The sequence below is a fragment of the Cibotium barometz genome, chromosome 62, assembly GCF_041138505.1.
Source record: "Cibotium barometz isolate CiBa-2024 chromosome 62, ASM4113850v1, whole genome shotgun sequence".
In the NCBI taxonomy this organism is placed as follows: Eukaryota; Viridiplantae; Streptophyta; class Polypodiopsida; order Cyatheales; family Cibotiaceae; genus Cibotium; species Cibotium barometz.
This window is the reverse complement of record NC_141107.1, coordinates 22,054,256-22,079,922: the sequence shown is the minus strand read 5'-3', so window position 1 is coordinate 22,079,922 and position 25,667 is coordinate 22,054,256. Positions and strand designations below refer to the sequence as shown.

Here is a 25,667-nt window from a genome sequence, read left to right as displayed (position 1 = left end):
ATTGCATCTGTAATTGGAGGATCAGAATGATCCCCTTCTTCATCACCGCTATACAGCTTTCGTTTGATCAAATTAAGTTGCCATTCATGATAGTAGATTGCAAATAAATCTTTGGCCATTGAAATGACACTCCATAATGAGTCTTGGAGAGATGAAGTATCCGTTGTAGGAAAAGGCATGACCACATCTTTCAAACATTCTTCCACTAGTATGGATACATTTCCTTGCCCTATCTTTGTACCAAAGTCCCCTTGAATTTATACATATACTTTAACCTATAATAAAAGCTATAATCAAACTTATAAGCTTACAATTATATTTATTAAATAAGCTATAATATAGTAGCATTAAAATAAGCTTTTATTAACTACAAGTTACTATAATAAGCTATATAGTTATAAATATTAATATAATTTAGTTACTATAAGTTATATAGTTATAGTTGTAGGTTAATATATAGGTTAATGTACATAATTTAAGTCACTATAGGTTATAATTTATAAACTTTAAAGTATATAGGTTTATATATAAATAGGTTTGATTTATATAGCTATAGAAAGTTTATAAATAAGATATATTTAGTATAATTATAAACTATAAATAGACTAAATTAAGTTACTATAGTGAACCTATTAAACCTATTAATAAGCCAATTTATATATATCTTTAAGTCTATTTATATAATCAAACCTATAGTTACTATAGTTAATTTATTAAACCTATAAGCCTATTTATATATCCCAGCAGACGAGCAGTCCCATGATCATATAAATACCATCGTTATGCATCTCATCTTCCATCTCCACATTCAAGCATAAGTGATTCAGTATTCAGTATCTTGGATCTTCATCGCTTGGAGCATAGAAGCATACCACATCATAATACACATCATCCAGAATTAGCCAAGGAGGAAGCGCTTCAGTCCCTTGTGTTTCTTAGCCTACAATAGATTTTATCATATTCATCCACTTCATCGTTTGCTCCAGCCAATCAGGGTTTAAGTTACTATAGTATAACCCTATTTATATATATCTATTAATTATAAACTTTAAATATAAATATATCTATAAGCCTATTTATATAAACAATCTTATAAGCCTAATCAGTTTTAATTTTTAAAGCACGCCTTAACCCACGGTGACCTTAACCTGTCTGCAAAACGCAAGTTCCTTATCCGCTCTCTGTGGCGCAGGTTGCTCTGGCCTTTCCCACTGTCAACAATCAAGCGCGCACCTCCTGCACGCGGCTCTAGGGACCAGATCTGAGAGGGGAGAAGAGAGCACCCCAGAATTCAGGTTCGTTGCGTGCACGCGGGCGCACTGGCGTGCACGCGGCTAATTGTCAATGATTTTGTCATGGGGCTCCTCGCTATCTTTTTTTGTTTGATTCAGCGCTATCTTTTTTTGTTTGATTCAGGTGCACTGGCAGCCAAGGTAAATGCTAAGCTTGGCTAGGCAGCAACAGTAGTGAGAGGTGCATATGCACAGCAAGCGTGAGAGGCGCAACAATACAGCCAGGAACAGTACAGGCGGCAACAGTAGTGAAAGGTGCAACGATACAGCCTCAAAACAGCCATGCGCAACAAACAGTAGTGAGAGGTGCAACGATACAGCCTCAATACAGCCATGCGCAACAATACAGCAGGACCTGGTTTTCATGTATGGTGGAGGGAGCTGTTCTCATCAACGCCTTGATGCCTTCCACGATGCTCTCCGAAGCTTTCATGTCAGAAATTCTTTGACGGATGTTCCTGCCTTGGCTGTAGGGGTCGCTGTTACAGTATTTGCCGGAGTTGCGTAGATTTCTACTGCTTCTACTCTCTAATATTTCCTGCTTCTACTCTCTACCAGCTTTTCACTACTGCCCGTATCAGTTTCAATACCTTCAGAATCTCCCCTGGGGCCGTATCAGTTTCAACATCACCATTCAATTTGCTAAGAAGTGCAACCCAAATCGGTAGATTCAGGTTTTTTCTCTTCAACCATTCCTAGTTTTTTGAATTCTTGCATGCTTTTATTTTCTACTCTATGTCAATGTGTATAATCTGAATTTTAATCGACATGTTCAAAACATTAAATCTAATCATAGATAATGATTTAATATGAGACAAAAAAATGTGTACCTTGTTGTATCGTTGAATTTGATAATTGATGCGGTGATGTCCAAGTGCTAGTTGTCAATGACAAGATGGGAAAGGAGGTTTGTATTACACAAGCGACATGGACGTCAAGGAAAATTTGAAAAAGACCAAGACCATTTTAAATTTTAAAAGGGCGGGAAAATTTGAATTTAAAATTGGGCGGGATAATTTGAATGCTCTACCACATGCTAGAGCTAGAGAAATGCATTCTAGCTCTACCACATGGTAGAGCTGGAGTTGAAATGACTTAAACTAGTGCAAGATGACTTGAAATGACAAACCATCCATCTAGTATCGTACCTCTATCTTGACTTGAAGAGTCAAAAATCACCTACTCTTACCTACTAGGCCTTTCAAGGTTCTATCCTAGAGCATGCACAAAAGACCCCTCTCCACCTTCTTCATAGCATTGCTTCTCCCCTCTCTCCTTGCTTGAAATTGTACTTTCCTGCTCTTACACTCTAAGCATGAGATCTATGCAAGAGAGCTCTCATAATAATGCAAGATGTAGCTCCTATTGAAAGAGAGCTCTCATAATAATGCAAGATGTAGCTCCTATTGCAAGACCTAGCTCTATGCATGAGAGCTCTTTCACTTTTTACATGAGATCTATCCATGGGAGCTCTTATAATAATGTAAGATATAGCTCTATGTATGAGAGCTCTTAATATAATAATTAATGCAAGATCTAACTCTATGCATGCGATCTCTATGTATGAGAGCTCTTAATGCAAGACTTAGCTCTATGCATGAGAGCTCTTTCACTCTATATATGAGATCTATCCATGGGAGCTCTTATAATAATGCAAGATATAGCTCTAGCATGAGATGTATGTAAGAGAGCTCTCATAATAATGCAAGATCTAACTCTATGCATGTGAGATCTATGTATGAGAGCTTTGAATGCAAGACCTAGCTCTATGCATGAGAGCTCTTTCACTCTATACATGAGATCTCTTTCACTCTATACATGAGATCTATCCATGGGAACTCTTATAATAATGCAAGATATAGCTCTGTGCATGCGAGCTCGATGTATGAGTCTTTGAGATCTTAATGTAAGATCTTTGAGATCTTAATGTAAGTAGCTCTATGAATGAGGTCTCTAATGCAAGACCAAGCTCTATGCATGGGAGCTCTATATATGAGAGCTCATAATGTAAGACCTAGCTCTTTGCATGAGAGCTCTAGTGCAAGAGAGCTCTAGTGCAAGACCAAGATCTCTATAGCTCTTGTGCATGATATGAGAGATCTATGCATATGAGAGATCTATGCATATGAGAGCTATTAATGCATGAGAGCTCTTACAATGCAAGAGGGATCTCATGCATGAGACCTCTTAGAATACAAAAGAACTCCATGCATAAGATCTCATGTATGACAACTCTATATGCATGTGAGAGCTCATCGATATGCATAAGAGCTGTCATGCAGCATGAGATATATATGCATGACAGCCCTCTATGCATAGGAGCTCTCACAATGACTCGCACTTGATAATAGCTGATCTATATGCATGAGAGCTCTCTATGTATGAGATTTGCGATCTATATGCATGATAGCTCTCACAATGAATCACACACAATGATAGCTCTATATTTATGAGATCTATATGCATGGATCTCTCATGGCTGAGATCCACGCTTGAGAGCTTTATGTAAGATCTCTCACAATGCATGAAAACTCTCTATGCATGAGAGATCTCACACCTTGCGTAGATATATCCTAGATCTATATGCATGAGGGCCCTCTATGCATAATCGATAACACATGCATCAGAGTAAATAAAAGTATGTAAATAATTCTCTATTGTGTTATTCTCTCGACCTCACGTCCTGACCATGCTTTGGTGTTAGGTCCTCACCGGTAAGCTCTAAACCCAATTCTCTCTTTTTTATGTTGCAACCCACAAGGGTGCTATGGGAGTTTTTTATAAGAGCATTAGAGATCTCATGGCTGCAAGAGATCTCTATGCATAAGATCTCTTATTTTCATTTATTTGCATTGAGTGTACGAGCTCTCGTGCGCTGCATGATATCTCTATATGCATGTGAGTTCTCTATCCATGAGAGCTCTCATTTATTAAGAGCTCTTTTGCATGAAAGCTCTCATTTTCATTAGTGTAAGCGCTCTCATGCATGAGAGCTACATAGAGTTCACATGCATATGAGAGATTGTTATGCCTCGCGAGTGATCACATGCGAGCTTAATGCATTCTAGCTCCACCACATGGTAGAGCTGGACCTCAATGAAGTCTAGCTCTACCACATGGTAGACCTAGAAGAATGCATTCTAGCTCCACCACATGGTAGAGCTGGATCTCAAAGCTTTCGAGCTCTACGATGTGGTCTAGATAGAATACAGCTCTACCACATGGTAGAGCTAGACCTCAAATGCAATTCTAGCTCCACCACATGGTAGAGCTAGACCTCAAAGCATTCTAGCTCTACGATGTGGTCTAGGTAGAATACAGCTCTACCACGTGGTAGAGCTAGATCAAATGCAATTCTAGCTCCTTCGTTTTTGTCATGTGAAGTAGGTCTCTTCTTGGAGTAATTGGTTTTGTTGATGTGTATGGAACACAGTTAGATCGATGCATTCTTGCTCTACCACATGGTAGAGCTAGACCTCAAAGCTTTCTACCTCTACGGTTCTAGCTCCACCACATGGTAGAGCTAGACCTCAAATGCAATTCTATCTCCAACGAATAGTAGAGCTAGACCTCAAAGCATTCTATCTCTACAATGTGGTTTAGGTAGAATACAGCTCTACCACAGTTACATTCAACCTCAGCCGGTTACATTCATTGAAGTCTAGCTCTACCACATGGTAGAGCTAGAAGAATGCAATTCTATCTCCAACGAATAGTAGAGCTAGATCTCAAAGCATTCTATCTCTACAATGTGGTTTAGGTAGAATACAGCTCTACCACAGTTACATTCAACCTCAACCGGTTACATTCATTGAAGTCTAGCTCTACCACATGGTAGAGCTAGAAGAATGCATTCTAGCTCCACCACATGGTAGAGCTAGACCTCAAAGCATTCTATCTCTACAATGTAGTTTAGGTAGAATACAGCTCTACCACAGTTACATTCAACCTCAGCCCGTTACATTCGTTGAAGTCTAGCTCTACCACATGGTAGAGCTAGAAGAATGCATTCTAGCTCCACCACATGGTGGAGCTGGACCTCAAAGCATTCTAGCTCGACAATGTGGTCTAGGTAGAATACAGCTCTGCCATGTGGTAGAGCTAGATTAAATGCAATTCTAGCTCCTTGGTTCTTGCCATGTGAAGTAGGTCTCTTCTTGGAGTAATTGGTTTTGTTGATGTGTATGGAACACAGCTAGATCGATGCATTCTTGCTCTACCACATGGTAGAGCTAGATCGATGCATTCTTGCTCTACCACATGGTAGAGCTAGACCTCAAAGCTTTCTACCTCTACGATTCTAGCTCCACCACATGGTAGAGCTAGACCTCAAATGCAATTTAGCTCCACCACATGGTATAGCTAGACCTCAAAGCATTCTATCTCTACAATGTGGTTTAGGTAGAATACAGCTCTAACACAGTTACATTCAACCTCAACCGGTGTGGTATAGCTAGACCTCAAAGCATTCTATCTCTACAATGTGGTTTAGGTAGAATACAGTTACATTCAACCTCAACCGGTTACATTCATTGAAGTCTAGCTCTACCACATGGTAGAGCTAGAAGAGTGCATTCTAGCTCCACCACATGGTGGAGCTAAACCTCAAAGTATTCTAGCTCTACGATGTGGTCTAGGTAGAGTACAGCTTTACCACATGGTAGAGCTAGATCAAATGCAATTCTAGCTCCTTGGTTCTTGTCATGTGAAGTAGGTCTCTTCTTGGAGTAAATGGTTTTGTTGATGTGTATGGAACACATCTAGATCGATGAATTCTTGCTCTACCATATGGTAGAGCTAGACCTCAAAGCTTTTTACCTCTACGATTCTAGCTCCACCACATGGTAGAGCTAGACCTCAAATGCAATTCCACCACATGGTAGAGCTAGACCTCAAAGCATTCTATCTCTACAATGTGGTTTAGGTAGAATACAGCTCAACCACAGTTACATTCGGTTACATTCATTGAAGTCTAGCTCTACCACATGGTAGAGCTAGAAGAATGCATTCTAGCTCCACCACATGGTAGAGCTAGATTTCAAAGCATTTTGGTTGAATACATTTATTAATCTTGCTCTAACACCTGGTAGAGATAATATCCATTGAAAACCAGCACTAGAATACTTTGAAGTCCAGCTAGAATGCATTTATCTAGCTCTACCATGTGGTAGAGCAAGACTAATAAATGTATTTAGAGCTTCAAGATGGAGTAATTAAGATAGAAAGCTTTGAGGTCTAGCTCTACCATGTGGTGGAGCTAGAATTGCATTTGAGGTCTAGCTCTACCTTGTGGTGGAGCTAGAATCGTAGAGGTAGAAAGCTTTGAGGTCCAGCTCTACCACAGTTACATTCAATCAACCTCAGCCGGTTACATTCATTGAAGTCTAGCTCTACCACATGGTAGAGCTAGAAGAATGCATTCTAGCTTCACCACATGGTAGAGCTAGAAGAATGCATTCTAGCTCCACCACCCACATGGTGGAGCTAGACCTCAAAGCATTTCTAGCTCTATGATGTGGTCTAGGTAGAGTACAGCTCTAACACGTGGTAGAGCTAGATCAAATGCAATTCTAGCTCCTTGGTTCTTGTCATGTGTAGTAGGTCTCTTCTTGGAGTAAATGGTTTTGTTGATATGTATGGAACACAGCTAGATCGATGCATTCTTGCTCTACCAAATGGTAGAGCTGGACCTCAAAGCTTTTTACCTCTACGATTCTAGCTCCACCACATGGTAGAGCTAGACCTCAAATGCAATACTAGCTCCACCACATGGTAGAGCTAGACCTCAAAGCATTCTATCTCTACGATGTGGCTTAGGTAGAATACAGCTCTACCACAGTTACATTCAACCTCAGTGTCACATTCATTGAAGTCTAGCTCTACCACATGGTAGAGCTAGAAGAACGCATTCTAGCTCCACCACATGGTAGAGCTAGATTTCAAAGCATTCTGGTCAATACATTTATTAATCTTACTCTACCACCTGGTAGAGATAATATCCATTGAAAACCAGCACTAGAATACTTTGAAGTCTAGCTAGAATGCATTTATCTAGCTCTACCATGTGGTAGAGCAAGACTAATAAATGTATTGAGAGCTCCAAGATGGAGTAATTGAGATAGAAAGCTTTGAGGTCTAGCTCTACCATGTGGTGGAGCTAGAATTGCATTTGAGGTCTAGCTCTACGATGTGGTGGAGCTAGAATCGTAGAGGTAGAAAGCGTTGAGGTCCAGCTTTACCACATTCAACCGGCTACATTCATTAAAGTCTAGCTCTACCACATGGTAGTGCTAGACCTCAAAGCTTTCTACCTCTACCATTCTAGCTCCACCACATGGTAGGGCTAGACCTCAAATGCAATTCTAGCTCCACCACATGGTAGAGCTCAAAGCATCCTATCTCTACAATGTGGAATAGGTAGAATACAGCTCTACCATAGTTACATTCAACCTCAGCCGGTTACATTCGTTGAAGTCTAGCTCTTCCACATGGTAGAGCTAGAAGAATGCATTCTAGCTCCACCACATGGTAGAGCTGGACCTCAAAGCTTTCTAGCTCTACGATGTGGTCTAGATTCTAGATAGAATACAGCTCTACCACATGGTAGAGCTAGACCTCAAATGCAATTCTTGCTCTACCACATGGTAGATCTAGACCTCAAAGCTTTCTACCTCTTCGACTCTAGCTCCACCACATGGTAGAGGTAGATCTCAAATGCAATTCTAGCTCCACCACATGGTAGAGCTAGACCTCAAAGCATTCTATCTCTACAATGTGGTTTAGGTAGAATACAGCTCTACCATAGTTACATTCAACCTCAGTCGGTTACATTCATTGAAGTCTAGCTCTACCACATGTGGTAGAGCTAGAAGAATGCATTCTAGCTCCACCACATGGTAGAGCTAGATTTCAAAGCATTCTGGTCAATACATTTATTAATCTTACTCTACCACCTGGTAGAGATAATATCCATTCAAAACTAGCACTAGAATACTTTGAAGTCTAGCTAGAATGTATTTATCTAGCTCTACCATGTGGTAGAGCAAGACTAATAAATGTATTGAGAGCTCCAAGATGGAGTAATTGAGACAGAAAGCTGTGAGGTCTAGTTCTACCATGTGGTGGAGCTAGAATTACATTTGAGGTCTAGCTCTACCATGTGGTGGAGCTAGAATCATAGAGGTAGAAAGCTTTGAGGTCCAGCTCTACCACACTTACATTCAACCTCAGCCAGTTACATTCATTGAAGTCTAGCTCTACCACATGGTAGAGCTAGAAGAATGCATTCTAGCTCCACCACATGGTAGAGCTGGACCTCAAAGCTTTCTACCTCTATGACTCTAGCTCCACCACATGGTAGAGCTAGACCTGAAATGCAATTCTAGCTCTACCAGATGGTAGAGCTAGACCTCAAAGCATTCTCTATCTCTACAATGTGGTTTAGGTAGAATACAACTCTACCACAGTTACATTCAACCTCAGTCGGTTACATTCATTGAAGTCTAGCTCTACCACATGGTAGAGCTAGATTTCAAAGAATTCTGGTCAATACATTTAATAATCTTGATCTACCACCTGGTAGAGATAATATCCATTGAAAACCAGCACTAGAATACCTTGAAGTCTAGCTAGAATGCTTTGAGGTCTAGCTCTACCATGTGGTGGAGCTAGAATTGCATTTCAGGTCTAGCTCTACTACCATGTGGTGGAGCTAGAGTCGTAGAGGTAGAAATCTTTGAGGTCCAGCTTTACCATGTGGTGGAGCTAAAATGCATTCTTCTAGCTCTACCATGTGGTAGAGCTAGACTTCAAAGCTTTCTACCTCTACGACTCTAGCTCCACCACATGGTAGAGCTAGACCTGAAATGCAATTTTAGCTCCACCACATGGTAGAGCTAGACCTCAAAGCTTTCTACCTCTACGACTCTAGCTCCACCACAGTTACATTTAACCTCAGCCGGTTACATTCATTGAAGTCTAGCTCTACCACATGGTAGACCTAGAAGAATGCATTCTAGCTCCACCACATGGTAGAGCTGGACCTCAATGAAGTCTAGCTCTACCACATGGTAGACCTAGAAGAATGCATTCTAGCTCCACCACATGGTAGACCTGTGGTGGAGCCACCACATGGTAGAGCTGTGGATCTCAAAGCTTTCGAGCTCTACGATGTGGTCTAGATAGAATACAGCTCTACCACATGGTAGAGCTAGACCTCAAATGCAATTCTAGCTCCACCACATGGTAGAGCTAGATCTCAAAGCATTCTAGCTCTACGATGTGGTCTAGGTAGAATACAGCTCTACCACGTGGTAGAGCTAGATCAAATGCAATTCTAGCTCCTTCGTTTTTGTCATGTGAAGTAGGTCTCTTCTTAGAGTAATTGGTTTTGTTGATGTGTATGGAACACAGTTAGATCGATGCATTCTTGCTCTACCACATGGTAGAGCTAGACCTCAAAGCTTTCTACCTCTACGATTCTAGCTCCACCACATGGTAGAGCTAGACCTCAAATGCAATTCTATCTCCAACGAATAGTAGAGCTAGACCTCAAAGCATTCTATCTCTACAATGTGGTTTAGGTAGAATACAGCTCTACCACAGTTACATTCAACCTCAGCCAGTTACATTCATTGAAGTCTAGCTCTACCACATGGTAGAGCTAGAAGAATGCAATTCTATCTCCAACGAATAGTAGAGCTAGACCTCAAAGCATTCTATCTCTACAATGTGGTTTAGGTAGAATACAGCTCTACCACAGTTACATTCAACCTCAACCGGTTACATTCATTGAAGTCTAGCTCTACCACATGGTAGAGCTAGAAGAATGCATTCTAGCTCCACCACATGGTAGAGCTAGACCTCAAAGCATTCTATCTCTACAATGTAGTTTAGGTAGAATACAGCTCTACCACAGTTACATTCAACCTCAGCCCGTTACATTCGTTGAAGTCTAGCTCTACCACATGGTAGAGCTAGAAGAATGCATTCTAGCTCCACCACATGGTGGAGCTGGACCTCAAAGCATTCTAGCTCAACAATGTGGTCTAGGTAGAATACAGCTCTGCCATGTGGTAGATCTAGATTAAATGCAATTCTAGCTCCTTGGTTCTTGCCATGTGAAGTAGGTCTCTTCTTGGAGTAATTGGTTTTGTTGATGTGTATGGAACACAGCTAGATCGATGCATTCTTGCTCTACCACATGGTAGAGCTAGATCGATGCATTCTTGCTCTACCACATGGTAGAGCTAGACCTCAAAGCTTTCTACCTCTACGATTCTAGCTCCACCACATGGTAGAGCTAGACCTCAAATGCAATTTAGCTCCACCACATGGTATAGCTAGACCTCAAAGCATTCTATCTCTACAATGTGGTTTAGGTAGAATACAGCTCTAACACAGTTACATTCAACCTCAACCGGTTACATTCATTGAAGTCTACATTCAACCTCAACCGGTTACATTCATTGAAGTCTAGCTCTACCACATGGTAGAGCTAGAAGAATGCATTCTAGCTCCACCACATGGTGGAGCTGAACCCCAAAGCATTCTAGCTCTACGATGTGGTCTAGGTAGAGTACAGCTCTACCACATGGTAGAGCTAGATCAAATGCAATTCTAGCTCCTTGGTTCTTGTCATGTGAAGTAGGTCTCTTCTTGGAGTAAATGGTTTTGTTGATGTGTATGGAACACATCTAGATCGATGAATTCTTGCTCTACCATATGGTAGAGCTAGACCTCAAAGCTTTTTACCTCTACGATTCTAGCTCCACCACATGGTAGAGCTAGACCTCAAATGCAATTCTAGCTCCACCACATGGTAGAGCTAGACCTCAAATGCAATTCTAGCTCCACCACATGGAAGAGCTAGACCTCAAAGCATTCTATCTCTACAATGTGGTTTAGGTAGAATATAGCTCAACCACAGTTACATTAAGTTACAATTATTGAAGTCTAGCTCTACCACAGTTACATTCAGTTACATTCATTGAAGTCTAGCTCTACCACAGTTACATTCAGTTACATTCATTGAAGTCTAGCTCTACCACAGTTACATTCAGTTACATTCATTGAAGTCTAGCTCTACCACAGTTACATTCAATTACATTCAGTTACATTCAATTACATTCAGTTACATTCAATTACATTCAGTTACATTCAATTACATTCAGTTACATTCATTGAAGTCTAGCTCTACCACATGGTAGAGCTAGAAGAATGCATTCTAGCTCCACCACATGGTAGAGCTAGATTATTAATCTTGCTCTAACACCTGGTAGAGATAATATCCATTGAAAACCAGCACTTTGAAGTCCAGCTAGAATGCATTTATCTAGCTCTACCATGTGGTAGAGCAAGACTAATAAATGTATTGAGAGCTCCAAGATGGAGTAATTAAGATAAAAAGCTTTGAGGTCTAGCTCTACCATGTGGTGCAGTTAGAATTGCATTTGAGGTCTAGCTCTACCATTTGGTGGAGCTAGAATTACATTTGAGGTCTAGCTCTACCTTGTGGTGGAGCTAGAATCGTAGAGCTAGAAAGCTTTGAGGTCCAGCTCTACCACAGTTACATTCAATCAACCTAAGCCGGTTACATTCATTGAAGTCTAGCTCTACCACATGGTAGAGCTAGAAGAATGCATTCTAGCTCCACCACATGGTGGAGCTGGTGGACCTCAAAGCATTCTAGCTCTACGATGTGGTCTAGGTAGAGTACAGCTCTAACACGTGGTAGAGCTAGATCAAATGCAATTCTAGCTCCTTGGTTCTTGTCATGTGTAGTAGGTCTCTTCTTGGAATAAATGGTTTTGTTGATGTGTATGGAACACAGCTAGATCGATGCATTCTTGCTCTACCAAATGGTAGAGCTAGACCTCAAAGCTTTTTACCTCTACGATTCTAGCTCCACCACATGGTAGAGCTAGACCTCAAATGCAATTTTAGCTCCACCACATGGTAGAGCTAGACCTCAAAGCATTCTATCTCTACGATGTGGTTTAGGTAGAATACAGCTCTACCACAGTTACATTCAACCTCAGTCGGTCACATTCATTGAAGTCTAGCTCTACCACATGGTAGAGCTAGAAGAACGCATTCTAGCTCCACCACATGGTAGAGCTAGATTTCAAAGCATTCTGGTCAATACATTTATTAATTCTACTCTATCACCTGGTAGAGATAATATCCATTGAAAACCAGCACTAGAATACTTTGAAGTCTAGCTAGAATGCATTTATCTAGCTCTACCATGTGGTAGAGCAAGACTAATAAATGTATTGAGAGTTCCAAGATGGAGTAATTGAGATAGAAAGCTTTGAGGTCTAGCTCTACCATGTGGTGGAGCTAGAATTGCATTTGAGGTCTAGCTCTACGATGTGGTGGAGCTAGAATTGTAGAGGTAGAAAGCTTTGAGGTCCAGCTTTACCACAGTTACATTCAACCGGCTACATTCATTAAAGTCTAGCTCTACCACATGGTAGAGCTAGAAGAATGCATTCTAGCTCCACCACATGGTAGAGCTGGAAGAATGCATTCTAGCTCCACCACATGGTAGAGCTGGACCTTAAAGCTTTCTACCTCTATGACTCTAGCTCCACCACATGGTAGAGCTGGACCTTAAAGCTTTCTACATCTACGACTCTAGCTCCACCACATGGTAGAGCTAGACCTGAAATGCAATTCTAGCTCTACCACATGGTAGAGCTAGACCTCAAAGCATTCTATCTCTACAATGTGGTTTAGGTAGAATACAGCTCTACCACAGTTACATTCAACCTCAGTCAGTTACATTCATTGAAGTCTAGCTCTACCATGTGGTAGAGCTAGACCTCAAAGCATTCTGTCTCTACAATGTGGTTTAGGTAGAATACAGCTCTACCACAGTTACATTCAACCTCAGTCGGTTACATTCATTGAAGTCTAGCTCTACCACATGGTAGAGCTAGAAGAATGCATTCTAGCTCCACCACATAGTAGAGCTAGATTTCAAAGCATTCTGGTCAATACATTTATTAATCTTGATCTACCACCTGGTAGAGTTAATATCCATTGAAAACCAGCACTAGAATACCTTAAGGTCTAGCAAGGATGCTTTGAGGACTAGCTCTACCATGTGGTGGAGCTAGAATTGCATTTCAGGTCTAGCTCTACCATGTGGTGGAGCTAGAGTCGTAGAGGTAGAAAGCTTTGAGGTCCAGCTTTACCATGTGTGGTGGAGCTAGAATGCATTCTTCTAGCTCTACCATGTGGTAGAGCTAGACTTCAAAGCTTTCTACCTCTACGACTCTAGCTTCACCACATGGTAGAGCTAGACCTGAAATGCAATTTTAGCTCCACCACATTGGTAGAGCTAGACCTCAAAGCTTTCTACCTCTACGACTCTAGCTCCACCACAGTTACATTCAGCCGGTTACATTCATTGAAGTCTAGCTCTACCACATGGTAGAGCTAGAAGAATGCATTCATTGAAGTCTAGCTCTACCATGGTAGAGATGGACCTCAAAGCTTTCTAGCTCTACGATGTGGTCTAGATAGAATACAACTCTACCACATGGTAGAGCTAGACCTCAAATGCAATTCTAGCTCCACCACATGGTAGAGCTGGACCTCAAAGCATTCTAGCTCTACGATCTGGTCTAGGTAGAATACAGCTCTACCACGTGGTAGAGCTAGATCAACTGCAATTCTATCTCCTTCGTTCTTGTCATGTGAAGTAGGTCTCTTCTTGGAGTTGGTCCTTCGTTCTTGTCATGTGGTAGAGCTGGATCTCAAAGCTTTCTACCTCTACGATTCTAGCTCCACCACATGGTAGAGCTAGACCTCAAATGCAATTCTAGCTCCACCACATGGTAGAGCTAGACCTCAAAGCATTCTATCTCTACAATGTGGTTTAGGTAGAATACAGCTCTACCACAGTTACATTCTCAGCCGGTTACATTCATTGAAGTCTAGCTCTACCACATGGTAGATCTAGAAGAATGCATTCTAGCTCCACCACATGGTGGAGCTAGACCTCAAAGCATTCTAGCTCGACGATGTGGTCTAGGTAGAATACAGCTCTAGGTAGAATACAGCTCTACCACGTGGTAGAGCTAGATCAAATGCAATTCTAGCTCCTTGGTTCTTGTCATGTGAAGTAGGTCTCTTCTTGGAGTAATTGGTTTTGTTGATGTGTATGGAACACAGCTAGATCGATGCATTCTTGCTCTACCACATGGTAGAGCTAGACCTCAAAGCTTTTTACCTCTACGACTCTAGCTCCACCACATGGTAGAGCTAGACCTGAAATGCAATTCTAGCTCTACCACATGGTAGAGCTGGACCTCAAAGCATTCTATCTCTACAATGTGGTTTAGGTAGAATACAGCTCTACCACAGTTACATTCAACCTCAACCGGTTATATTCATTGAAGTCTAGCTCTACCACATGGTAGAGCTAGAAGAATGCATTCTAGCTCCACCACATGGTGGAGCTCGACCTCAAAGCATTCTAGCTCGACGATGTGGTCTAGGTAGAATACAGCTCTACCACGTGGTAGAGCTAGATCAAATGCAATTCTAGCTCCTTGGTTCTTGTCATGGGGTAGAGCTAGACCTCAAAGCATTCGATCTCTACAATGTGGTTTAGGCAGAATACAGCTCTACCACAGTTACATTCGGTTACATTCATTGAAGTCTAGCTCTACCACGTGGTAGAGCTAGAAGAATGCATTCTAGCTCCACCACATGGTAGAGCTAGATTTCAAAGCATTCTAGTAAATACATTTATTAATCTTGCTCTACCACTTGGTAGAGATAATATCCATTGAAAACCACATGGTAGAGCTAGACCTCAAAGCATTCTATCTCTACAATGTGGTTTAGGTAGAATACAGCTCTACCACAGTTACATTCAACCTCAGCCGATTACATTCGTTGAAATCTACCACATGGTAGAGCTAGAAGAATGCAATTCTAGCTCCACCACATGGTAGAGCTAGACCTCAAAGCATTCTAGCTCTACGATGTGGTCTAGGTAGAATACAGCTCTACCACGTGGTAGAGCTAGATCAAATGCAATTCTAGCTCCTTGGTTATTGTCATGTGAAGTAGGTCTTTTCTTGGAGTAATTGGTTTTGTTGATGTGTATAGAACATAGCTAGATCTATGCATTCTTGCTCTACCACATGGTAGAGCTAGACCTGAAAGCTTTCTACCTCTACGACTCTAGCTCCACCACATGGTAGAGCTAGACCTGAAAGCTTTCTACCTCTACGACTCTAGCTCCACCACATGGTAGAGCTGGACTTCAAATATAATTCTAGCTCCACCACATGGTAGATCTAGACCTCTAAGCATTCTATCTCTACAATGTGGTTTAGGTATAATACAGCTCTACCACAGTTACATTCAACCTCAACCGGTTACATTCATTGAAGTCTAGATCTACCACATGGTAGAGCTAGAAGAATGCATTCTAGCTCTGCCACATGGTAGAGCTAGATTTCAAAGCATTTTGGTCAATACATTTATTAATCTTGCTTTGCCACCTGGTAGAGATAATATCCAAACCAGCACTAGAATACTTTGAAGACTAGCTAGGATGCTTGTTGAATTTTCCAAGCCTGTTTTCTCTACTGTAGATTTAAGAAGCTTCATCTACATCCATAATACCTGTACTGCTTTTTGCCTTTTTTTGAACTAGATTTTTAGAGGGCATTTTCTCTTTTTTTTGTTTGCCTTTCACACAATAAGTAATGGAAGCTTGCAACTCTTCAAGAGTTATTTGTTGACTTGCACAATCTAACTTCCACCCTCGAGAGAACATAGTATCTTGTTTATCTCTTACTATTCGTTCAATAATGAATGCCTTGGGATCTAGTTGATACTCATGGATTCCAGGTACCCCAATATTTATGCATTCAATATCGGGATGAGAATCAACTACAGAAATATAAGATAGAGTCATTGGTTCTAGATCCTCAAAAGTATCCATGCCCACATCACTAGCAACAAATAGATGAATTTTGTTGAATTGTATTGTTAGTCTTGCTCTACCACATGGTAGAGCTAGATAAATGCATTCTAGCTGGACTTCAAAGTATTCTAGTGCTGGTTTTTCAATGGATATTATCTCTACCGGCGGGTGGCAGAGCAAGATTAATAAATGTATTGACCAGAATGCTTTAAAATCTAGCTCTACCATGTGGTGGAGCTAGAATGCATTCTTCTAGCTCTACCATGTGGTAGAGCTAGACTTCAATGAATGTAACTGGCTGAGGTTAAATGTAACTGTGGTAGAGCTGTATTCTACCTAAACCACATTGTAGAGATAGAATTCTCTGAGGTCTAGCTCTACCATGTGGTGGAGCTAGAATTGCATTTGAGGTCTAGCTCTACCATGTGGTGGAGCTAGAATCATAGAGGTAGAAAGCTTTGAGGTCTCAAATGCAATTCTAGCTCCACCACATGGTAGAGCTAGACCTCAAAGCATTCTATCTCAATTACTCCATCTTGGAGCTCTCATTACATTTATTAGTCTTGCTCTACATGGTAGAGCTAGATAAATAATAAGATTTGCGGATCCCAAAGTTTTGGAAAATGAGGTGCAAAAGGCACTAAAGAGTGATACAAGGGTATGGAAAAATACTCTAAGTATTTTCCATTCAAGTACAAAGAGTATGAGATCCCTGTAGATCAATGCTAGCTAGCTCCTGATCACTATAACTCCCGTCAAATAGAACCTCACCGTGTGGATGAATGCGTGCTATTTTTTGATGCAAGTGCAAATAGGCCAGGAGCGTGTGCATACTTGATGCCCGTAAAGAATGCTAGCAAGAAGAAAGGAATTCCAATGAAACTAAGTGAGGTAACAGAGGAGAAACTCACTGAGTATTCATATTGGATTATTGATGGCCAACATTCCATCTATGCTGCAAAATTCTTACGGTATCAAGAAATGCAAAAAGATGGTCGTGCTCAAGACCTGATACAAACGTATGAAAAAAGAAAGGCTCGAATTGTTGTAGATCCAGAGCCACAAGTTGCGACGACCATATCTTCTATAGCTAATGAAGAGGCCCAATCATTATATATCAAACAACCATACTATGATGTCTTGTAGCACTTGAGGAGTCAATGGATCTTCAATAGTTCTCCGTCAAGGCCAGCATCCGAAGTAACAGAGGGCTCATCATCTCGTGTAGACTGGGATCCCTTGCTCTCTTATAATTATATGTTTTGAAAAAAATACTAGATTTTGATCTTTTTTTCTTTTATTTCTTTGCAAAAATTTTTGCGAATGGCTAGAATTACGGTGGGAGCATCCTTCATTTCAAAGCAGTCTCACATGGTGATTTACTCTGATGAAGTTTTCAAAGGCTGGCTTGAAATCATGGAGAAGCAAAACAAGAAACCAACTGCCACAGTTTTCAGATGTCTTGCTGGGCTAGATGAACAAGAAGTCAAACAAATACATTCAAAAATCAGGTCTGGAAAAATTGTTCTTTCAAAGGGTACTAAGGATGTAGATGTAATTGACATGCCAGAGCGTATCAAGCAGCTCAAGCAAGATAAAATTATTCAAGATGCATTGCTTGTAGAGTTCAACACTCTGAACAAGGACAAACAATGTCAAGATTGGTCAGAATTGACTATCACCTATAGCATCAATGAGGTTGTATACTCAGTTCTTTTGAAGTTATGTGATGTGTATATAAAGTCAAAGCTACAGGTTGGATCAAAGAAGATTGATTTTCCAGTAGAAGCAAGGCAATATGTGGAGTGGAATATCAGCCTTAGCAAAGAAAGTTCAACCTTGTCCTTGGATCTTCCTTGGTGTATTTATGCTGTGAGTCTTCCATTCGACGGGAGTTACTACTTGAAGCGCCACCTCAACAATCCAATTTCCATTGGGTTATGTGTTCTGGATAACACTGAAGATTTGGGAAGAAATATGCATTGGGATGTGGAATCATTTTGCAATCTTTTGAACAGCATTATGATCATTACAGCAGCAGTTGGTAGATCTTTGCCATCCCAATATGTGTTGCTTACCTTTCTAAATATTACAGATCACTTGCAAAATGCTTTAAAAAATTTGAGTGGCATAGCAAAGGAACAGTATAATGGGGCATTGCATTTTGGACGTGACAACCGATGCATTGTGCAATAGAGTTCTTCACATCCTTAGTGTTTTTCAGCAAGGGAGATGCCTTTCAAGGACTAGCACAGATGTTCCTGATCCAGGTACACAAGAGACAATATTGGATACTGGACTTCTTGATATAGATAATGAAGAAGTTAAAACTATCCCAGACATTGAATTTCTAAGAATCAAGAAGAATCTTTTGATCAAGCAATGTATTCGGAAGTATTGCAGAGAAGGCTGCAAGCTTGTTGATCTTTTCAGTAATGGCTATATCATCGAGCTAGGGCTAGCACTAAATAAGGAAGTGATTGGCCTAGTGGAGAGTATTGAAGATCAAAGAAAGATGGGAACAAGGCTTCTTGACTTTGCAAAGGCAAGAAATGAGCAACCAGTTCCGCCTATTACTAACAATCAAAGGAATACCACGGAAAGATCGAGACATGGTGAAGTTCGTTCAGCTCGAGATTTTTTGGATTTTGAAGACAGTATGTAACTTCTTAATGGGCTTTCCTTGTGTCTTCAATACTTTGATTTGGTGATGTTTTGACTTGTTATATCCTTGGTTCATTTTTTAGTAGTATTTAGTTATTTTGATTTTATACAATGCTTTTATTATTTTTGTAGCTCTCTCCAAATTGGGCTTTGGAATCTAGAATCACCAAGTTATGGATCCTTACATGTTCATTGACAAATTCACTTTTTACATAACCAATTGGTGAATTTGGAAAGTCTACTTAGTGGTCGCTTAATGGCCAGCTGGTGATTCTGAAAATCTAGCTTATAAATCTAAGATGATAGAGCTAGAGATCCTCTCATTTACTTCAATCCTACCCTGTGGTAGATCTAGATTTCAATAGGTCTACAATTTGGTGGAGCTAGCTACCTCTTCAAAGTGGTGGACCAAGAATCCATTAAAGTCTAGCTACCTCTTCAAAGTGGTGGAGCTAGGCCAATGCACCCCCCAAAGACAGTTTTTGCAGTGCATCCATTTAAGTCTAGCTCTACCATATGGTAGAGCTAGGCCAATGCATTTGTAGCTCCACCACATGGTAGAGCTAGTTCAAATGCAATTCTAGCTTCTTGGTTCTTGTCACGTGCGATGAGCTAGAACCCATTGAAGTCTAGACCTAGAACCTATGGAAGTCTACTGGCTCCACCCATAAAGAAGCTATCTTGATCCCCAACTCAACCACGTGGTAAAGCAAGACATAAATTCTAGCTCTACCATATGGAAAATCTAAAACATCTAAAATTTTAGCTTTACCATATAGTTGAGTGGTTTTGTGTTTCTCACCTCCACCTCCACCTACTCTTGGAGCTCAAGGGTGGATCTCAAGGCCTACTTCCAACAACAGCTCCCTTGCAAAAACTGGCTCTACCAAATGGTAGAGCTAGAATAATGGGTGTATTTGGAAATCTATTTTAAACCCTCCAATTCTAGACTGAGTAAGTAGAATTGATAATTGGTATCCAAACATGATTTCCTTTTAGATTACACCAATAAACATGTGTTAAGAGTGAGTGTTACAATTATAAATTCTTGTAGTTTGAAAGATTGTTGAGTCAATGTTACTTTTTTTTCTTTTAGATCTCGAAATTAAGATAGTAGCACGAAGTGAAGTAGCTACGGAATGCCACAATCAAACTGGATGAGAGCTTCTCAGTGATGTCCATCCAGAAGGTTTAAAGACAAATGCTGACAATGAAATTGGGGTACCTAAATCTCCAACAAATGAAGCAATGGGTGAGAGTTTCCAGCCCGAAGAAGAAAGTACCAAGAAGTACCGACACTGCTATCTCCAAGAAATCAGTGTTGACAATTGTGTTGGACCTGAATGGTCTACTACTGAAACGTTGTCAACAACAACCATCTTCAATACATGAAACTATTCAAATGGATTCAAAACGATATATTGTACTAAGGCCAGGATGTACCCAATTCTTGAAGATTTTATTAAAAAATATTAATGTTGGGATCTGGTCAACAGCGACAGAGAGTAATGTTCTTCAAATATTGAGAATATTACAAGACAGAGCAGGAGAGATATTGCCTTTTTTTGTAGTTTGGGCTCAAGAGGCTTGCGAGAAGGATAAAAGTGGTAAAATAGCTAGACCTGATAATCCAACAGTTCAGGCAATGTTCAAGCCATTGTCAAAAATCGCTTCATGTTTTGATTGTGATGCTCGTAGAACGGTTCTTATTGATGACTCTCCATACAAGGGATGTGCTTCTCCTGAATAATTGTATATATCCTACAAAGTTTGATGAAGAAAAGATGGTCGACAATATTCTCATTGATGAGCTGCTCCCTTACTTATTGCAGCTTGATGAGAGTGAAGATGTGCCTGAGATCATTGGCTCTAATCGCTATGGACAACCTCCAGTATCCAATGAAAATGAATACAGAGGTGTGGTAGATTTTTGGAGAAAGCGCAATTTAAATTGGTCACAGAAGATAATCTACACTGATAGGCTACCACTATCAGAGATTATACAAAAGTTTGTTGACAATCAAGAGGTATTAGCGAGACAATATGAAAACAAAAGAGAAGAGATAATAGAAATTATGGCAAAAGAACGAGTCAGTATCGCTAGCATGAGGGGACCACAAGTGATTTCTCTAGCTAGAAAATTGGGTTCTACCACAACGCAGTTGAAGGCAACCAATGCAAGGGCTTTCATAAACAAGGTGTTAAATGAGTACAATCTTCTCCAACGGGATAGAAATAACTAAGGTACTACCCAACATAAATGATAATTATAATCAAATACATGATTTTATACAACAATTTTGTATTCACTATGAAGAAACTTAATTTATGATGGTTTCTTGCAGATTTATTTCAAGGATATTGTTCCAAGGAGTATTCACTTAAAGAAGCCATTTGTCACAAGGATTGTATTTTTTTGGAGGAATTTTATCTTTTTGTAATCATGAATTGACAAGAAATTTTGTCCTGTTTTTAAAGTAGTGGCAAATGTATTAATTTATAAATGTTGGAGTGCACTCTACTATAAGGGGCCTCCTAATTTGAAAATGTATGGAAGCTTGATCTTTGTCTTATGATTTTAATTCCTACATATTTGGACTATGGTAGAGCTAGATCAATGCCTTCTAGCTCCACCTCATGGTGGTAGAGCTAGACTTCAAAGCATTCTAGCTCCATGACATGGTAGAGCTAGACTTGAAAGCATTCTAGCTCTACCATATGGTAGAGCTAGATCAATGCATTCTAGCTCTTCCACATCACCACATGGTTGAGTTGGATTTCAAACCATTCTAGTTCTACTATGGGGTCTAGCTAAAATATTTTCATACAGCTCTACCACGTGCTAGAGCTAGACTTCAAATATTATTTCTAATTTTGCCATGGGATCGAGCTAGAATACTTTGATATAGCTCTATCACATGGTAGAACTAGATTTAAAAATATTCTAGCTCTACCACATGGTTGAGCTAGAACAGTGCATTCTAGCTCAACCACGTGGTTGATCTACATCAATGCATTCTAGATCAACCACGTGGTTGATCTACATCAATGCATTCTAATTTCACCACATTCTGATACTACCTGCTAGCACATTTTGTTGCGTCTTTTTAGAATCAAATGGATCTTTGCATCTTGGGTCATTTTGTAATGCAACTAAAGTCAACATTTTGGAACAGTATATACTATTAGTTTAATGTTAGTGTGCATAGTCACATTTGTTTTGTAATTCTTTAAAATCTATCTTTGCATAAGAGTAGTTGTAACACGCCTTCCCCCACATGCCCACCTTTATCATTAAGCATGCTCATTGTTTAATGTTAGCGTGCATAGTCAAATTTGTTTTGTAATTCTTTAAAATCTATCTTTGCATAAGAGTAGTTGTAACATGCCTTCCCCCACATACCCACCTTTATCATTAAGCATGCTCATTGTTTAATGTTAGCGTGCATAGTCACATTTGTTTTGTAATTCTTTAAAATCTATCTTTGCATAAGAGTAGTTGTAACATGCCTTCCCCCACATGCCCACCTTTATCATTAAGCATGCGCATTGTTTTCCAGGTCATGTGATTGATTCTAATTGGCAGAGGCGACTTCTTCGTCACACAGAGCATTAGTACGTCACATGTCCAAGAAAATCCAGAGTGTACGAAGACAGTTGGTTTAGCGCCATCTTGACCGTCTACGAAAAATTGATGCAAGGTTGCGCTTTGTGCATCCCTCTGAGGGGGTTATCATACTGACATGGTATTTGTCAGACACAATATGCGTACCACCCCTACGCAAAGAGGATGATAGGAGGGCTATTATTCTAAACCTCAATGGTTGCACTTTGTGCATCCCTCTGAGGGGGTTATCATACTGACATGGTATTTGTCAGACACAATATGCGTACCCCTACGCAAAGAGGATGATAGGAGGTTATCATACTGACATGGTATTTGTCAGACACAATATGCGTACCCCTACGAAAAATTGATGCAAGGTTGCGCTTTGTGCATCCCTCTGAGGGGGTTATCATACTGACATGGTATTTGTCAGACACAATATGCGTACCCCTACGCAAAGAGGATGATAGGAGGGCTATTATTCTAAACCTCAATGGTTTGTTGTGCTATGTTGTCGAAACCCAATATGATGAGAAGGATCCTCCTTAACGAGTTGGTAAAATACCCAATTAACCAATATCGTTATGTCCTATGTCACAAGGATGCACATGAGTTCTTAGATTGGTGTATTCAATTCTTTTATGTTTTTATTTGGAGCGCATATAGGAGAACTAAGCTCTCTGGAGGAATAATTGACACAGTATTTCTACAACAAAAGCCCAAGTTTGCAGGTGTTCTCTCACAAGAGAATTGTTCAAAATCCACATGGGTTGTGCAGAATAGACAAGTTTTCTTTAAAAAGCTTGAGACCTTTTGGGGTCTCCATCCTTTGTACAACAAGAAAAATACATTGATAATGATAGCTACTATAAGGTGTTTAAGAATGAGCGAGGAACCTAGTTAATAGTCCCAGAATTGTACCATCAACCTTCCAAGGAAAGGTATAGTTTTTTGACAGAAGATTTAAGAAATTGGTTGTTTTTATGGCTACAGAATGAAGATCGGCAAGAGTATACATGGGATAATGCCTTAGAAGAAAAACCTAACCAATTCTCAGATGATGTGATGAAGAAATGGCTTGAAGAAGAGAAATTGAAAGTAGAGAATAGGAAAAAGCCAGAGGTGTGGAAGCGACAGAGCAGGAGGCTGATGTTGAGGCAAAGAGGCAAGAACAACTTGAAATTCAAAGAAAGCAACGAGAGGAGGCTGAAGCTGAGGCGGCACAGAGGCAAGCAGAGAGTGAAAATTAAGCAAAGCAACAAGAGGAGGCATCATGAAAGTAATACACACCATGAGCTCATTTTGTTTGTCCGTAATATAATCAAATGTAGAGGATGCAAGTAATTTGGCCTTTTTTAAATGTAATAAAAGTCCATATATTGAAATATGATATTGTAATTAGGCCTCTTATGGAGCATACTGTTCAAATGTTTGCCTTTACAAAGCATTGAACAAATTCTAGCACAAGCAATAAATTCATGTTCATTTACAATGTCTTATTATAATTGAGTCATAAATGGAGTGCATCCTTCTCTAAGGGGACTCCTTTTATCCTTTTATCTTTTGGTCAAACTTTGCAAATTATTATTTTTTTAGTAGAGTAGGTAAAGACTTTTAACTATCATTTTGACAAAGGGCATCCTACTGCAATGAGACTCTTTCTATCTTTAATAATGTTAATTTGTAGTAGTTGTGTATATAAGGAAACTTTCACCATGTCATATTATAAATTCTTGTTTATTTAGTCTTTGTTCATTACAATGCAGTCTTAAAATTGGAGAGTGCGTCCTACTCTAAGGGGACTCTCAATATACAATCTCTTGTATCAATGTTTTTACTTGGGGGTCTAGATTGAACAAATGGTAGATCTTGGTTCTTTCAATGCGTTCTTGCTCCACGTGGTAGAGCTAGCTCAGAATTCTAGCTCTACCATGTGGTAGAGCTAGAATCCCTTAAAATCAAGCTCCACCATATGGGATGGTAGAGCTAAAATTCTATGTCTATATCTACCATGTGGTGGAGCTACCATCAATTGAAGTCTAGCTGTATAATTTCGTGGAGCTAGCTAGCTCCACCATGTGGTATCTTATTGAGCTCTAGCTCCACCATGTGGTGGAGGTAGCAGCCATGGTCTCTTCATAGAATTTTGGACTTACCACATGGTGGAGCTAGTATCCATGTGTGGTAGACCTAAACCTTTGGAAGTCATACAATACGACTAGAATTTTGAGTTTAGATCTACCATTTGGTGGAGCTTGCATCCACTGAAGTCTAGCTCTATAATGTCCAAGTGGTGGAATAGGATCTAGAATGGATAAGTCATGGATCAAGAAATCCTTTTCAGCTCTATAATAGTAGACAAGTGCTAGATCTAAAGTGAAGAGATAAGTGATTGACGTTGGACTGCTAGCCATGCTAGACACCTCAATATGAGCAACAAGGCAAATATCTCGCTACATTGTCCATTTCAGACAAATAACTACACGAGTTTTCTTCAAAAAAGTTCATTTCTTTTGGGGTCTCCATGTTTTGTACAACAACAAGAATACATTGAAACTCGATGATAGCTACTACAATGTGTTCAACAATCAAGATGATAATCAAGATGATAATCAAGATGATAGCTACTACAATGTGTTCAACAATCAAGATGATAATCAAGATAAAATAATTGAGAGAATAATCTAAGTGTGTGATCTTGTGAGTACACAAAATGAACATGCTTAAAAAGAAGCTCAATACCTCATTCAACCAATACACCCCCATGACACTAGCACATTTTGTTACTCCCTTTTGTAATTGAATGTAAATGGTCTTTGTAAATGGTCTCTATTATAATAAAATATAAAGGGTCTTTGTAATCTGGCCATCTTCGGGAGCGTGCTGTTCAATTGTGTGCCTTTTGCAAGGCATTAAACATATTTTAACACAAAAAAATAAATTCATTTTCATTTACAATGTTTTATTATAATGGAGTCATAGATGGAGTGCATCCTACTCTAAAGAGACTCCTTTTATCTATTGACAAAGTGCATCATACTTTAAGGGGACTCTTTAGTAGAATAAGCTTCATCAAAATGAAATCTTTTAACCGTAATTTTGACAAAGTGCATCCTACTCCAAGAGACTCTTTCTATCTTTAATAATG

At 39.8% G+C, this 25,667-nt stretch overlaps 1 long non-coding RNA gene across 2 annotated transcripts; it reads left to right on the top strand.

Annotated features, from left to right (window-relative positions):
- The first annotated feature begins 1,149 nt into the window (after positions 1 to 1,149).
- Positions 1,150 to 23,854, top strand: LOC147604251 (uncharacterized). Of its 2 annotated transcripts, none has more exons than XR_015265459.1 (3): positions 1,150 to 1,295; positions 1,417 to 1,966; positions 23,513 to 23,854. It is a non-coding gene; the product is annotated as an uncharacterized LOC147604251 (long non-coding RNA). The 2 variants fall into 2 exon arrangements; XR_015265460.1 differs by lacking the exon at positions 23,513 to 23,854 and adding an exon at positions 21,258 to 21,365.
- Positions 23,855 to 25,667: the final 1,813 nt, after the last annotated feature.